This window comes from Schistocerca serialis, chromosome 7 (assembly GCF_023864345.2).
Source record: "Schistocerca serialis cubense isolate TAMUIC-IGC-003099 chromosome 7, iqSchSeri2.2, whole genome shotgun sequence".
Lineage (NCBI taxonomy): Eukaryota > Metazoa > Arthropoda > Insecta > Orthoptera > Acrididae > Schistocerca > Schistocerca serialis.
Genome location: NC_064644.1, coordinates 527,780,608 through 527,793,950, shown reverse-complemented (window position 1 = coordinate 527,793,950; position 13,343 = coordinate 527,780,608).

Below are 13,343 nucleotides of genomic sequence, written 5' to 3'. Positions count from 1 at the left end.
AAGAAATACATTGTGGTTGACTCTTCCAGAACCAGTAACAGGAATAGTAAACCACACACTGCTGTAAAAGGTCTCTTTTGTAGCGTCCGGTTCTGGAATTTGCTGGGCGTCTTCTGTGGCACTTCCACATATACTGAATGGATATATATAATGAAACGTACTGCTCTTCGTTGTACCTTCTCTATTTCGTCTGCGAATTCAATCTGATATAAATCGCAGACTGAGTGTTGATAGAACGAGGAGTTTGTAAGCTTCCTCGTCTGTGAATCAGTCAGTCACTATCTCTCTGCACAACTGTCACTGTCTCCAGTTCCGTTATCCGGATAACGGACAATTTGCTCATTCGAGGAAGAGAACTGAGTTAGTAAATGCCCCGGAATTCGACCACTACAAGTAAAAGAAAGCACTGTAAATTAATTAGGTTTTGGAACATTAGTTTTAAGAAAGGCCCGCAGCCACTAATGATGTAACGGCACTAGGGTGAATTATCAGAACATAAACGGAAAGCACTTTTGGCTTTTACTACCAAGTAATTTGAAGGACATGGACGGATACATTATCTGGACCCCTGCACGTAAACAATTTAGTAAACAGTAAATGAAAATAACTTTACTGTAAAGAAAAGCTTGAAGGAGTTTCTGTATCCAAGAAGCATCAGAATCAGTTAATTAAAACAAGTGCAAATGTCAATAGGATAAAGACATTAAGAGCTAGATGTAGAAAACGAAATAATAGCTTCATAAATGAAATAGGCTGTCTCTGAAGAAGTATTGCGTGAAATACCATTTTGGTGCATTGTATCTCGTCTTCTTTCTGCCGTCTTTTCTTGGAAGAACCCGCACTGTCATTGAAGAAGAGTTCTACATGTACATCTACGTGATTACTCTGCTGTTCACAATGAAGTGGCTGGCAGAGGGTTCAGTGAACCACCTTCAAGCTGTCTCTCTACCATTCCACTCTCGAACGGCACACGGGAAAAACGAGCACTTAAATTTTTCTGTGCGAGCCCTGATTTCCCTTATTTTATCGTGATGATCATTTCTCACTATGTAGGTGGGTGGCAACAGAAGTTTTTCGCAATCGGAGGAGAAAACTGGTGATTGAAATTTCATGAGAAGATCCCGTCGCAACGAAAAATGCCATTGTTTTAATGATTGCCACTCCAATTCACGTATCGTGTTTGTGACACTCTCTCCCCTCTCCCCTATTTCGCGATAATACAAAACGAGCTGCCCTTCTTTGTACTTTTTCGATGTCATCCGTCAGTCCCAGCTGATGCAGATCCACACCGCACAGCAATATTCCAGAATAGGGCAGACAAGCGTGGTGTAAGCAGTCACTTTAGTAGACCTGTTCCACCTTCTAAGTGTTCTGCCAATGAATCGCAGTCTTTGATTGCCTCTACCCACAACATTATGTATGTGATCGTTCCAATTTAGGTTATTTGTAATTCTAATCCCTAAGTATTTACTTGAATTTACAGCCTTCTGATTTGTGTGACTTATCGCGTAATAGAAATTTAGCTGATTTCTTTTAGTACTCATGTGAATAACTTCACACTTTTCTTTATTCAGGGTCAATTTCCACTTTTCGCACCATACAGATATCTTATGTAAATCATTTTGCAAGTCGTTTTGATCATCTGATGACTTTACAAGACGGTAAATGACAGCATCATCTGCAAACAATCTAAGACGGCTACTCAGATTGTCTCCTATGTCGTTAATATAGATCAGGAACAATATATGGCCTATAACACTTCCTTGCGGAACGCCGGATATTACTTCTGTTTTACTCGATGCCTTTCCGTCTGTTACTACGAACTGTGACCTTTCTGACAGTAAATCACGAATCCAGTCGCACAACTGAGGCAATACTCCGTAGTCACGCAGTTTGATTAGAAGACGCTTGTGAGGAACGGTGTCGAAAGCCTTTTGGAAATCTAAAAATATGGAATCAATTTGACATCCCCTGTCGATAGAACTTATTACTTAATGAGTATAAAGAGCTAGTTGTGTTTCACAAGAACGATATTTTCTGAATCCGTGCTGACTACGTGTCAATAAATCGTTTTCTTCGAAGTACTTCATAATGTTCGAATACAGTATATGTTCCAAAACCCTACTGTAAATCGACGTTAGTGATATAGGCCTGTAATTCAGCGGATTACTCCTACTTCCCTTTTTGGGTATTGGTGTGACTTGAGCAATTTCCTAATGTTTAGGTACGGATCAATCTGTGAGCGAGTGGTTGTATATAATTGCTAAATATGGAGGTATTTTATCAGCATACTCTGAGAGGAACTCGACTGGTATACAATCTGAACCGGAGGCCTTGCCTTTATTAAGTGATTTAAGCCACTTTGTTACACCGAGAATATCTACTTCTATGTTTCTCATCTTCGAAGTTGTTCTTGATTGGAATTCATGAATTTTACTTCGTCTTCTTTGATGAAGGGGTTTCGGAGAACCGTGTTTAATAATTCTGCTTTAGTGGCACTGTCATCAGTGACTTCACCGTTGTTATTGCGCATTGAAGGTATTGATTGCGTCTTGCCACTGGTGTGCTTTATGTATGACCAGAATCTCTTTGGGTTTTCTGCCAGATTTCGAGTCAGAATTTCGCTGTGGAAATTATTAAAAGCATCTCGCATTGAAGTACGCGCTATATTTCTTGGGGATTTTGCGTTCTTTCAAATTTGGCATGCTTTTTTCGTTGCTCCTGCAACAACGATTTGACCCGTTTTGTGTACCATGGGGGATCAGTACCATCACTTATTAATTTATGTGGCATATATCTCTCAATTGCTGTCAATACTATCTCTTTGAAAGTATTCCACAACTTTTCTACATTTACATGATCAGATCGGAAGGAGTGGAGACTGTCTTAAAAAAGCGTTAAGAGCATTTTATATACTTTGCGTTTCCTTTTGATGGTTGTAGGTGTTACGTTATTCAGCCTATCAGAAACTGCCTTGTGGTCGCTAATCCTTGTATTCGTCACAATACTTGCTATTTGTCCAAGATTATTTGTTGCTAAAAGGTCAAGTATGTTTTCACAACCATTTACGCTTCGATGGGACTCATGAACTAATTGTTCAAAATAATTTTCTGAGAAAGCATTCAGTACAATTTCGGATGACGTTATATGCCTGCCGTCGGCTTTAAACGTATAATTTTTCCAGCATATCCAGGGTAGATTGAAGTCACCACCGACTATAATTGTATGAGCGTGGTACTTATTTGAAATGAGACTCAAGTTAATGAATAGTCCATTGAGTCTTTGAAGGTGAAGGTGACGTTAAGTGAAACGTATGCGGGAGTAGATGTATAATGAATTTCTAAAACGCTCGTGTACATGAGCAGCTTTCACAACTTGCTCTTTGGTGAACGTTATATTGATAACGCCACACTGATCAAACATAAATCTTCGATAAGAAAACTGACAGCTCAGACCTTTATGGTGATTTATTGCGACAGCGTAACCCTATTTTATCCACTGTGTTAACGTTAGGAGTCTTATGCGACATGCTATAAGATTTTCTGCGACTATTGACGACTTGAGCGCTCGTAACGGAAAATCACAAAACTGCATGTGTTTTTTTCGCATACTCTCCAGTGATCAGTTCTGCTATGATACTTATCTATTTTTGCGCAGAGGAAATATATCACATTTACCGTTAAATCAGCCCCATGTATGTCTTGTCTGTGAGAAAAAATAGGGAAGGTCTTAATGGAACGTCCAATGAATTTTTCGGAGTATGATTTTGGAAAAAGAAAAAAAAACCAGTGTAACGCATGGTTCTGACGTATACTTCACGACTACGAAACTAGTATGGCCTAATTTTTGTAATGGAAATGACCAATTCCGTAACAGTCGCCGTTATTCCTTTAATAATAAGGTTTTAACCATCATTCCCATTTCAGCGGGTAGTTGGTGTTCTTATCAAGAATTAATCGATCGCGTAAGTTCAGACCTAATCCCATTAAAGTATGCTATTCTGATCTGTAAATTTGAACAAAACAGCAGTTTTTTTGGCATTTGCTACTCTGTTCAAACAACGCCATAAACGAAGCAGTCTCGTTTCAATGGCTGTAATTTAAGAATACTTAAAAGTATCAGTGTCACACTTATATTCGTTTCAGTGCAATCGATCGACACAAACAACCAAGTCAACTTGTCTGTGTGAATTCTGGCACAGCTATGGAACTCCTGGTGAATATGAATTAAACGTGATATACATATGACTGTGGGGACAAGGCGCTGAAGGAACCCTAGAGGTGGGAATATAAAGTAGTAACATAAAAAATAATAGGTCTGTCTATGCTTACAAATAGATTTGTTTTTGGAGGGGGTCCACCTCGAGCAAAACATAATTTTATCTTCTTCTATTTGCCATACATGTTACGCTGAAATTTGAGCATCGTCAGTAGGCTTTTATTTTGTTTCTCTTAAACAAGAAAACCGTGTTTATAACTTGTACACGATAACTTCTAGTTTTAAGACAGTATTTACAAATCTGATACACTGGCATAGTTTTCTATATAGAATGTACCTTGTTGCGACATGCTATGGTTTTCCTGGTTTTCATGTTTTTCATTCGATTTGTTTTCTTTGACAGTTTGTCATCTGTAGTGTGGTGTTACCGCCAGACACCACACTTGTTGGGTGGTAGCCTTTAAATAAGCCGCGGTCCGTTAATATACGTCGGACCCGCGTGTCGCCACTATCAGTGATTGTAGACCGAGCGCCGCCACATGGCAGGTCTAGTCTAGAGAGACTCCCTAGCACTCGCCCCAGTTGGACAGCCGACTTTGCTAGCGATGTTTCACCGTCTACATACGCTCTCATTTGCAGAGACGACAGTTTAGCATAGCCTTCAGCTACGTCATCTGCTACGACCTAGCAAGGCGCCATATATATTCTGAACAGATAATATTGTGAATCATGTACCGTCAAACGCGACGTTCATCATTAATGGATTAAAGTTAAGTATGAAACTAATTACGTCCGCTTTCTGAATTCTAATTCATTGTCATGTTCCAGACCTCACGTCAATATAGTCCTTCCCTCCTCACGCCAGCCTGCGTGAGCTAAAACGCGTGCATTTCGGCCTCGACTAGTAACACGGTGTTGGCTCTTCTGCCAACACAGCATGTAGATATATGGAACTTACTACACAAGAACCCTTCGAAAAACAATCTAAACGTAATAGGAAGCGATCGTTAATAGTACTGGATCTAGCTACAGATTTCGGAGCCGCTAGGATGTCTCCACAGTTTCTGACAGTCCCTACGTGAGACGACCACATTTAGTCGAAATGATTCAAGGTGGCGGGCTTGGCCTTGAGATCACTATATTCTTCGCCACAAATGTCGCTTGCTGAAATGTAACTTCGTCCAATAATTGATTTATTCTTGCACCTAGAAGAGAAACTAAATATTTTGTTATATACTGTTAAATTAAACTAATCTCACAGTAAATTGATAAAATATTTTACTTTGTGTTGGTCACTACATTTACGTGATATGAACGTGATGGAACACATCTGACAAGGGAATGGTCTAATCTGACATGTCGAAACCTACCCTGAAATTTTTCACTCAGAAAGAATACACCGAAGAAAGCAGCTAATGCGCAGTGCAAGAATTTTTTTATGTGAAAGTTACTCATTTTTGCCGCACGAAGAACCGCTTATAATAGCTGTTGTACCAGCTCTTTCTGTCTAGCCGGTGACTCGGCTAATAAGCAGACGTAGCGGAGACAGGAGGCCGTAGTGCCGTAGCGCGAAGTACAATGTGCATAGATATGAAAAATGTTTAGCACTGTTGAAACATATTTTTATTCAGAGGCTGTATTTTCGGATGGAATCTGAATCATATTAATAGCCTTTTTCGTAGTCCTTCGAAAGACATAAGTATCGTTTGGTCTAGGCCAAGTGTCCAACAAGAGAAGTGAATTAAGTTTCTGCAGATAGTAAGAAGACGTTTAGGATATAACATTAAAAATTATTCTGTTCCGTTTTTCCAGATTTTGCTACGTCGAGTACAAGACTTTTGCAAGTAAACAGTCCTTTTTTTAAATTTTTGGTTCTAATTTGCCTTTATTTCTAAAGACAGAGATAAGGCTTTGGAAACAGTATTCCACTGACACTGGCATCGTTGTATACGAATGTGTCATAGCGTACATAGACTGCACAAACAACTATTTTTTTTTTTTGCTCAAAGTGATGAAAATGTGATTTGCACAAAACTTTACTGATGGGCTTTATATGCAGCTTTTAGGCTACAAATTTCTCTATAGTATTAACAATCAATGACCTACTCTACACGTTTACTTATGGCAAACTTCGTAATTTTCCCACTCCGTATTTTTGTATGACTTGCCGAATCAGTTTAACCATATCGAAGAAGCCTGGAAATCAGTAACGTTTATCTCATTTGCAATTCAGCACACCCAGTCTCGTAGATCTCCCTCGGTAACTGCACAGTGCGTCTCACAAGCGACTGTGAATCTTTCGAAATGTTTTTCTTACACACTTCTGCGAGTTTCATTTTGGCACATATTTCGTTCTTCATGTAAATATTTCTTCCATTCATATTCAGATTTCACTAAACGAAATTGCCTTTGCACACTGCTGAAGTTCTAGCATTTTCTCCCTCCTTCGTTGAAGCTGAAACGTCCCCTTTGGAAAATTATGAATTACTGTGATGGTAAACTTCTACGTTATTTGATACAAAGACAGCTGAGCAAAACTGAACGTACTCAGACAGTTCTCTCTTTACTTATTCTCATCATCACTAAACTGACGCACAATACATTTTTTTAGCGCAACGCAATCTGACTTTCAATAATCCCCATAAAAGAATGGCCCTGACTAACATAACCTATTCCCTTCATGAATCACCTACCTCACAAAAATCTTCGTTACTCGAACTACTGCAATACCGCGAGCGTCAGTACTGCCAGTTAAATAAAAGATTCTAACTACTGAAGGTACTGACTACTGATGGGCATAGTTAAAAAAATGGCTCTGAGCACTATGCGACTTAACTTCTGAGGTCATCAGTCGCCTAGAACTTAGAACTAATTAAACCTAACTAACCTAAGGACATGACACACATCCATGCCCGAGGCAGGATTCGAACCTGCGACCGTAGCGGTCGCTCGGCTCCAGACTGTAGCGCCCAGAACCGCATGGCCACTCCGGCCGGCAGGGCATAGTTAGCAAATGAAAGATTTTGACAGAGAACAAACAACGTATTTACCTCAATAGCGTTCAGAACTCATAATTTTGTGACATCCAATTAAACAAATTTCCTTTCTCTGATGGACACACGTCCAGATCGTCCGTTAAAAGCTCTGGCATCTCTCCACACCCATCACTGCTGGCGGGTCACCTCCAACTGCACAACGCTACTTGCTGTTCAGATTCAACTACCCGACACTACAATAGCGAATATTCCAACAATGCCGACCAGCCACAGACTGCACACAGCACAGTCAGTGATTTTCATACAGGGTGCCACGTGGCGTTACCAACATAAAAACATAAACAGCCTACTTACAAAGCAAAATATTCACAGCCTTATCGTGATCATTGAAACCTATTATTCTACATGTTTTCTTTGCGCCTGTGTGACACTCATTTTTTTGTGGCGGACGCTAATTAACGCCACAGAATCGCCTGAGTTATTTCCTGTTTACTCTAATGTTTCCCGCAATTCATGCCGAAATTTCGACGTCATTGGAATCAATGTCCCAGAAATAACACATCTGTAGGTGTTCAGTAGAAATAGGTGATTTCAGTTGCTTATCACTTTCTTTATATTTTATCTTTGCAAGGTCGAAAACATTAAATGGATACCACATCACTGTGACGCTCTGTAACATGCACCAAGACAGATGCTATTAGTAAGCATATCGCAAAAGTCAAACAGAAAATTAATTCAGTTTCATTGTTATCCGTTTACCAGTGTGCCGTCAACCGAGGATATGTCCCACTGGGTTGAGCACGCTCTGTCTGCTATCGTAGCGGTATACATTCCTCCAGTCACCTGGCGACCTACGAATTTGGCAAATCACAATATTTTTTCCAAAATATTTCCTGTGTGTCTGAACAGCTAAAATTTTGGCATTGTGTTTTACTTCAGCGTATTCTTCCTGCGTAAGAAATTGCAGGGCAAGTTTCGACATGTCGAACTGGACAGTTTTATTGTGATCGGGTGCCAGCTCTGCTTGCAGAAACCACTGGTCCGTAGTTGACGAGAAATGTGTGACCCGCACGTAGAGATCTGGGGCCACACACCTTCAGAAACGTACAGAAGACTTCTTGAATCGATGCCTTACAGAATCGCTGTTGTATTTCGTTCCATAGGTGGACCAAGACGCCGTTAAAAGGTGACCGTAATGTTGTGATTCACCATTTTACTATTGACAGATACAGCGTTCCGTCTTCTCAAGGAGATCAAACCGTACAGTGTGCCAGTTGGCCGCGTGGACCATCGCTGCTACAGTTTGCGTCCACGGAATCGTAACGGCGTAGCGGCGCCGACGCAAGCTTATCCAAGGTAGGCTGCGTTAAAAGCGGCCCTCCCCATTAAGATAAGCCCCCAGAAAAGCTGTGCAGCACTGCCGACATCGAGAAAGTGGGTAGGAATGTCATAAAAAAGCACTCAAGGATAACCGTGTGCACAGTAGTCGGTGATACCGTTGCGAGGAACTCTGCGCGGGGTAGTGTAGTTCAGCCGGAGTACATAAGGTTGCTGGAGACGTTCGCTCACGGTCCTGCCTCGACCTGTGGTACCGACAAGGGAGGACCGAAACGGGCCGTAAATTTGCACCGAATAACGTGATATTTTTTATGCTGACTGGCTGTTGGTAAGAAGGTTGACTGTAGTTTTTCCTAAACATAACCAAGCACAGTAGTTTATTTATTGGTATCTCTATATATAGCAATCAGCCAGAACATAATGGCCACCGACATAAACCCGTTAAGGCGATAGCAGCGTCACCCGCCGAGGAATGACTGCTAACCACGGTGCATGTAACATCAGTGAGCGCGCTGTCCGTGTGTAGAATGGGGAAGGCGAGCGATCTATCTGAGTTTGACAGGAGACTCAGCAGGAGCATTTCGGAAACTGCACGACTTATCGGCTGTGGTGAGTGTCTTCAATAAATGACGAATCCAAGATGAAACCACGTCCACACATTATGGGGTTGGACGGCCACTCCTTATTACAAATGTCGGACGTCGTAGGCTGGACAGACTGGTAAGTCGGCCAGTGTGGCCGAGCGGTTCTAGGCGCTTCAGTGTGTACCCGCGCGACCGCTACGGACGCAGGTTCGAATCCTGCCTCGGGCATGGATGTGTGTCATGTCCTTAGGTTAGTTAGGTTTAAGTAGTTCTAAGTTCTAGGGGACTGATGACCTCAGAAGTTAAGCCCTTAGTGCTCAGAGCCATTTGAACCATTTGAACAGGCTGGTAAAACAGAGCAGGTGGCGAACTGTGACGGACCTAACATATAAGACTTTAATGTTGGGCCGAGTACTTTTTTTTTTTTTTTTTTCCTCCAATGTGCCCGGGAGAATTGTCGGTGGCAAAGAGGGCTGGGGTCGTCTTGCGAGGCCTGGCCTCAATGTCCCGTTCCCGCCCTCCCAGTGCCAAGGAAAGGAAAGGGGTTCGATAGGGTCTAGAGAACTTTATTGGATCAAATTCACTTATTTATAAGTATACATCTATATGTATTTCCCATGTATTTATTTGGTTTTATATATGCGACACACACACACACACACACACACACACACATATATATATATATATATATATATATATATATATATATATATATATACGGGCCATTAAAATTGCTACACCAAGAAGTAATGCAGATAATAAACGGGTATTCATTGGAGAAATATTATGCTAGAACTGACATGTGATTACATTTTCACGCAACTTGGTTGCGTAGATCCTGAGAAATCAGTACCCACAACAACCACCTCTTTTCGTAATAACGGTCTCGATACGCCTGGGCATTCAGTTAGAGCTTAGATGGCGTGTACAGGTACAGCTGCCCATGCAGCTTCAACTCGATACCACAGTTCATCAAGAGTAGTGACTGGCGTATTGTGACGAGCCAGTTGCTCGGCCACCATTGACCAGTCGTTTTCAGTTGGTGAGAGATCTGGAGAATGTGCTGGCCAGGGCAGCAGTCGAACATTTTCTGTATCCAGAAAGGCCCTACAGGACCTGCAACATGCGGTCGTGCATTATCCTGCTGAAATGTAGGGTTTCGCAGGGATCGAATTAAGGGTAGAGCCACGGGTAGTAACACATCTGAAATGTAACGTCCACTGTTCAAATTACCGTCAATGCGAACAAGAGGTGACGGAGACGCGTTACCAATGGCACCCCATACCATCACGCCGGGTGATACGCCAGTATGGCGATGACGAATACACGCTTCCAATGTGCGCTCACCGCGATGTCGCCAAACACGGATGCGACCATCATGATGCTGTAAACAGAACCTGGATTCATCGGAAAAAATTACGTTTTGCCATTCGTGCACCCAGGTTCGTCGTTCAGTACACCATCGCAGGCGCTCCTGTCTGTGATGCAGCGTCAAGGGTAACCGCAGCCATGGTCTTCAGCAAACGTCGTCGAACTGTTCGTGCAGATGGTTGTTGCCTTGCAAACGTCCCCATCTGTTGACTCAGGGAGCGAGACGTGGCTGCACGATCCGTTACAGCCTTGCGGATAAGATGCCCGTCATCTCGACTGCTAGTGATACGAGGCCGTTAGGATCCAGCACGGCGTTCGGTATTACCCTCCTGAACCCACCGATTCCATATTCTGCTAACAGTCATTGGATCTCGACCAACGCGAGCAACAGTGTCGTGATACGATAAACCGCAATCGCGATAGGCTACAATCCGACCTTTATCAAAGTCGGAAACGTAATGGTACACATTTCTCCTCCTTACACGAGGCATCACAACAAGGTTTCACCAGGCAACGCCGGTCAACTGCTGTTTGTGTATGAGAAATCGGATGGAAACTTTCCTCATGTCAGCACGTTGTAGGTGTCGCCACCGGCTCTAACCTTGTGTGAATACTCTGAAAAGCTAATCATTTGCATATCACAGCATCTTCTTCCTGTCGGTTAAATTTCGCGTCTGTAGCACGTCATCTTCGTGGTGTAGCAATTTTAATGGGCAGTAGTGTAGATACAACGGCATCCTACTACCGCAACCAGAAGCGTCCGAATCGTGTTCGCGTAATGAATGTAAGGGGGACTGCCTCTAAAACGTTTGCTTCTGAGGATCAATCGTGAGTCGTGAACCATTTTTAAGTGTACCTTCTAGTACTCGGAACGCCCCAATGGGCAGGAGGATCCTCGAATAATGCGCCTAAATAGTTCGAGAGTCGTGTGCGGTACAATGCATGGTGGTGGAACGCCTCATGAGTCGTTGGCAGGTGGTCCCACAAGTCCAGACCGTTTTCGGGAGCGGCTGGCAAAATGTAATGCAGCACCATGCCCTTCAGGCAGTTGGCGGCGTTCGTTCTTGCAGTGGGAACGTAAGTGTTGTCTGGGTGTAGGAGTTCGTCTGGCGTGACAGACTCTGGCTGTCGTTGCAACAGGAGCGCCAGCATACGTTGTGCAAGATCCCAGCATCTGCCTGTCACAGCATGTGTCAGGCGGTGCGCATCCGAATCGACGACGGCACAATGCGGACACAAAGGACCGTCGGTGAGATGGACGCGCTGGCGTGTGGCTAATTTGCCGTTCACCACTATATACCACAGGGAACGAGCGTACGTGGGCAGGTATGGGGTGTGGACGGCTCACCACACCCTGGTCCAGCGGATGGTTGGATGTTCTTGTCCGACGTTGTTACGGTGTTGTCGTGCCTGAGAGCTGCGGTAGTGATCTCTCGTCCTCGGTGTCCTCGTCGCCGGTAGATCCTCTGTCATGTAACTCAGTTCGACCAGAAAACAGCGGATGTGGGCAGGAGGCGGTGGCAAAGAGGGCAGGGGTCGTATTCCGAGGCTTCCCAGGTACAATCGCCGCGCGCGGTTGTGGACGTGAATCAACCCCGGGCCCCCTGCCAGTGGAGGCCTCGTTAAAGTAGTGTCTGAACACACAGTGCACCGAACATTCCTAGTGATGGGTCTCTGCACCGGCGACCCATGCGTGTGCCAATGTTAATACCACGACATCAGCTACGACTGAAATGGGCACGTGTCCATCGACACTGGACATTGGCGCAGCGGCAGAGCGTTGCATGGTCTGACGAATCCCTATATTCATCTTCATCATGTCTGTGGGAGGACACGAATCCATCGTCTTTCAGGGGAACAGCTCCCTGACACCTGTACTGCAGGACGGAGACAAGTTTACGGTGGCTCCATTATGCTCTGTGGAACATTCGTGTGGACATCCATGGGTCCAGTGGAGCTCTTGCAAGGTCCCATGACGGCCAAGGAGTATGGTACACTGGTTGCAGACCACGCACACCCCTTCATGACGATCATGTTTCCCGACGACAGTGGCATTTTTCAGCAAGATAATGCACCATGTCACAAGACCGGAATGTGATTTGCGGTTCGAGGAGCATAGTGGCGAGTTCCAATTGATGTGCCCCCAAGTCGCCAGATCCGAACCCGAACGAACACATCTGGGATGTAATGTAACGTAGCGCCGGATCTCATCGTCCCCCTCCCCGAAACTTGCAGGAATTTCATGACTTGTGTGTGCAGATGTGGCGTCAGTTCCCGCCAGCGACCTACTAGGGATTCATTGCTTGCATGCCATGACGCGTCGCCGCTATTATGCGTGCCAAAGGTGGACATACTGACGACTACGTTGGTGGTCACATGTTCTGGCTGATCACTGTACAGTTTGTCCCACTTAACTCTGCCACCTCATATATTTCCGAAACGTAACAAAATGTAATAAATGCAGTTGGCACCGATGTCAGCGGCTCAAACAATGAGCAGGAATGCACAATCAATAAATGTAATCAAACATTGATTTCAATGCAAAGTAACCCTTTGTTAAAGGCGCATGTATCGTTTTACTACGGAAATGAAAAGTAGAGGAACAATAAGTGACGGCAGACTTGTCTTTATAGTTATAAACTTCATACCTTCTGAAATACGTAGACGTTAAATGATAGTAACAATTTCTGTCATAGTGCGCAGAGCAAGAGTTGCCTGCAGCAAGTTTCCCGACAGTGCACGAAACTCGCATTACTACGGCATTACAGCATAACGGCAGAAACTGTGCAACCGATTTCATTATTTAAAGTCTAAGTATTCCACAAAGTATTAA